Source organism: Prunus persica, chromosome G8, assembly GCF_000346465.2.
Source record: "Prunus persica cultivar Lovell chromosome G8, Prunus_persica_NCBIv2, whole genome shotgun sequence".
In the NCBI taxonomy this organism is placed as follows: domain Eukaryota; kingdom Viridiplantae; phylum Streptophyta; class Magnoliopsida; order Rosales; family Rosaceae; genus Prunus; species Prunus persica.
Window position 1 is genome coordinate 1,032,684 of NC_034016.1, and position 4,909 is coordinate 1,037,592.

Below are 4,909 nucleotides of genomic sequence, written 5' to 3' on the forward strand. Positions count from 1 at the left end.
AAAGGTTGTATGTTTGTTTAGGAGCTGCTAAGGAAGGCTTCAAAGCTGGGTGCAGGCCTATTATAGGTTTAGATGGGTGCTTTTTGAAGAGTGTTTATGCAGGGCAACTGTTAACTGCTGTGGGTATAGATGCCAATAATGAAACCTGGGTAATTGCTTATGCAGTTGTGGAATCAGAGTGCAAGGAATCTTGGATTTGGTTTCTGGAGCTATTGGTTAAGGATTGTGAGATTGTGAATCAATTTGGCTTCACCTTTATATCCGACAAACAAAAAGGTTTAGTACTTGCTTTTGAGCAAGTGGTCCCTAATTGTGACCACCGGTTCTGTGCAAGACACCTGTTTTCCAACTATAGGGTGCTTTTCAAAGCAAAAAGCCTCAGAGACAAGTTTTGGAAAGCATCATATGCAACCACTGTCCCCCACTTTACAAGGGCCATGGAAGACCTGAAAAAACTGTCAAAGGATGCATATGAATGGCTAACCACTCCAGATAAACCTCCAAGGCATTGGTCCAAGTCACACTTCAACACTCATTTGAAGTGTGACATGTTGTTGAATAATCTTTGCGAGTCCTTCAATGCTACCATATTGGAATGTAGGGATAGACCAATTATGTCAATGTTTGAGTATATTAGATGTATGCTGATGAGGAGAATACAAGCAAGAAGGGACAAAATGCTGACATGGAACAAGCCTATCTGCCCAAGGATATTTAAGAAGGTAGAGGGAAATAAAGCCAAGGCAGGTGCTTGTGTGGCAATGTGGTCAGGTGGAGGTAAATTCCAAGTGTCAGCTGGTGGCCATGCACAATATATTGTGGATTTGGAATTGAGAACTTGTTCTTGTAGAGCTTGGGATTTGCAGGGATGGTCTTGTGTTCATGCTATTGCAGCCATAAATTATAAAGGGGGTTTTAATGTCATGGATTTTGTGGATGACTGCTATTTGAAATCAACTTACTTGAAGACATATGAGAATCTCATACTGCCTATGAATGGGATGGATATGTGGGATAAGAGTGACTTTCCACCATGTCTTCCTCCGTCTTACTCTACACAGCCTGGAAGGCCAAGAAAATGTAGAACCAAAGAACAGGAAGAGCACAAGGGCAAGATGAAGATGAGAGCATCAAGAAACCAATCTGAAACTGCATTGTCTCGCATTCCTAACACACAGGACTCTCTCAAATGTGGGCAATGTGGTAAAAAAGGGCACAATAAGAGGACTTGCCATAGGAATCTTCCCCCAAAAGCTAAACCTGCAACTAAGAGGAAGAGGGGTACTGAAAATACCCAGGTATAGCAACTCAATCTTTTTCAATTCTATCCCTTAATAACCCTAAGCGTTTGTTGCAAACTGATGTAGTTTTTATGTTGTAGACCACTCCATCTGACGCATCCACTTTAGCTGGTGATCCAAGCACCCTAAAGCAAAGATCCAAGCCTCCAAGGCGTGTGCAAAAAGGGAAGCCAAAACCAACTAAGAAAGGACATGCCACTTCTGAAGCACAACCAGCCTCAACTTTGCTTCCTCATGCATCAACTTCTGTTTCAACTGCAGGATCAAATGTTGTACATTGAAGCTCACTGAAAAAGCTATTTGATGATTCACGTTTTGTTGTTAGACTGGCAGTTTGTGATTAGGAGGTTTTTGTTTTTGAAAAATTGGTCATGTATAACTAAGTGCTGACTTATTTTGATGGATGTAATTGCATTCACATAAGCCTCAACCACTGTGAATGCAAATACATCCACTGAAACTGCCATTTTGGAATGAATTTGAATGGACATGAAATATGTACGATATGCAATGTTATTATCTGGTTATTTTGAGCTATTTTGAATGCAGAATTTTCTGAGTTTTTGGGTTGCCACTTTGCTTCATTATTTTGGTCATTCACTTCATTGTTCCAGGTGCATCCATTTTCTAACTTCCCTGTTACATTATTTTTGCCATTCCATTTTCTACAAATTTTGCCATTCCATTCACTTCATCAAGTTACAAAAAAGTCGGCAATTAAACTGCTACATAACAATTAAACCTTACCCCATAACCCTTAATCCTACCCCATAAGCCCTTAAGCCTTACCCCATAACCCTTAATCCTAAAACCCTAAACCCTTAAACCCTTACATAACAATTAAACCATTACAAACTGCTACTAACAATACATTCATTCAATGGCAGAAGCTAATTCCAAGCTCCTCTTTTTGTTCACTCCACATCCACACATCCCTCCCAAAATGATGCTTGCAAATAGAACCCACGAAGCCACCAACAACACCCAAACGACCTTTTCTCTTTGTCTTGCCATTGCCATTGACTTCTCCAGCTTATTCCGCGATTTTAAAAGCCCAGGAATCACTGCCTTCGACCGTTCACACATGGCCGGATCAAACCATGCCCAAAATTCACAGCCCTTAAAACCCCTCTTAGTCTCACGTACCTTGGCTGCACACATGGAAAATCGCCTCCCAGGATTCGAATCTGTCCAAGAGGTTCGAATTGTAGCAGCCTTTCCGCACCAACACATCGGCGCCTCTTCATCCATTTCGCCCAGCCAATCGGATCTTCTTCGTCAGTTTCCCTCCACTTTTTTCCTCGCTCCTTTACTCTCGAAAACACGAACACAAATCAGAAACTGAGTTGGTTCGTTTTTTCCAACCCAGGTAAGCGAACTCTTCCTTTCCTTCGATTTTTTTCTTCCGAAATTGCCCATCGTGACGTCGCTTTCTAACAGCTATTTGGTTATGATGTGGGTCCCACGACTGCCACGTCAGCATTTAACGTCTGACTTTGACGGTCAATGTAACGGCTGGTGTAAATTGGTAATATTTCGAAATATTGGGTACGAAATTGATAAAACTCAAACCTTGGGGCCCATTTCGATACTGACACTAAACCTACAGGGACTAAAGTGAAGTTAATCCAATATTTTTCTCCCCAAAATCTACCATGGGCTACAGCTCCGTGTAGCCCTTGCACTAGTTCCGGCCGTGAATCCCAAAGGCAAAACCAACGAACACACAAAGTCCAAAAGGCTGGAACTAAGAAAGAAAAATGAACAGTTCGAAGGGATACAAACAAAGGTACATATGTGAACAAAACACTAGACAGAACAAAAAATATAACACCAAAAAAAGAATGGACGGTCCAAGAAGCTTTAGGTCGGCTCTCAAAGGCGAGGAGGAGTTTGAAGAGAAACGGGGAGGATATAGATAATTGAGACGAGAGGGATAAGAGTAATGGCGTCAAGTTACCATAAATTACCCTTTGGTGTGACCAAATTATAAAAATTAGATTGCTTGGACGATCCAAACATTGCAAAGTGTGAATAAATACGTAAACTCTAAATGTGGAGACTCAGGATCCCGTACAACAATAATCATGAAAACAATGAAGCATTATTGAATCAAATAGAAAATAAGTTGGGTTTATTGGCCTAGTCGCGTAAACGGGTAGAGTTGGGGGTTTCTCTAATATGTATTTTGAAAGTGATTCATTCAAGATCATTTTAGTTTTTCAGGCTGCAATGTCGGATATACCTTTTATCAGGGATGTGGTGGAGGATGTCAAGTCGTGTTGTTATAGGTCACTAGAGATGGCTTTGCTCATATTCACTGCAATGTTCATAGGGTAGTCACCGTTTGACTTGTTTTGCTTCACATTGAAGTGATATAATCATCAGATATTATTTTACTCTTTGAAAATTTTAGTTATCCTTAATCAATAAATTATGCCCCTTTTCTTTAAAAATATGTTATTATATTCCAAACCTAGTATATCAATAAGTATATATGTACAATACAATTATACAAATCATTGTGATGCACAATACGGAGAACGTATATCAACCATGTGATCCCGACTCGTATTTGAAAAGACAAAAGCAAACTTTAAGAACCTATGAAATTGCAGACGTTGCTGAGGTTTTGATGGCACACAGTCACGCTAGCTATAGCCTAAGCCTACAGGCGTGGGAATTTGATTCTATTTCTCATGGTGCACATCAGCTAGCTAACTTTCCATATCTGCACAAATTGTAAAGGATAAAAAGCTCAACTTTATTTTCGGTTACACATATAAAGCCGAACTTTAACGATCAAAAGAATGATCATGTATTCTTCACCAAACTCTTATAATCGATTGTGCTCTTCAAAAAAATAAATAAAGTTTTTTTTTTTTTTTTTTTATCACAAATGGTCTTTGAAGCTTGTGAAATGATCACTTTCGTCACTAATGTTTCTTTTTGTGACATTAATGGTCCTTAAGATTACTCTCCACATATCAAAATGGTCATTGCCGTTAACTTCTGTTGAATTTTCTGTTAAATTGTTGATGTGACACATGTATGGAGCCCACACATCCAATGGTATAGAGCCACGTGACTTTAAATAAAATAAAATATATTTTAAATATTGTAAAACTTAAAATCCATAAAGGTTAAGACTCTAATATTTTTTTATTAGTTTTTTTTTAATACAATCGATATTTTATTTTAATCTAATCTAAACTACGGAGAGGGAGATTTAAACTCGGGTGCAGAGTGGAGAGTACATTTACTTTAGCCAACTTGGCTAAGCCTATGTCTGTATTTTCTTATTAGTTAAGTTTAGGAATACTCTTAAACCCTATGAGTATTAGTAGGGATTGATTTGGTTCAGTAACCTAACTGAGATGCCCACACCAATGACCAATCGACTGGCGTCAAAATGGCCTACCATCGAACCACAATAGGTCAGTTACCGATTGTTTCAGTGTCAATCAGTTTCAATTGGTAGCGCTCGGTTTCAGGATCTAGAGCTTGTCGGTGTGAGAGAGAACAATGGTCGGTGTAGTTTGGAGCTTGTACTACGAAGATGAGAGAGAGATCAAGACATATAGAGACAAAGAAGAGGGAGAGATATC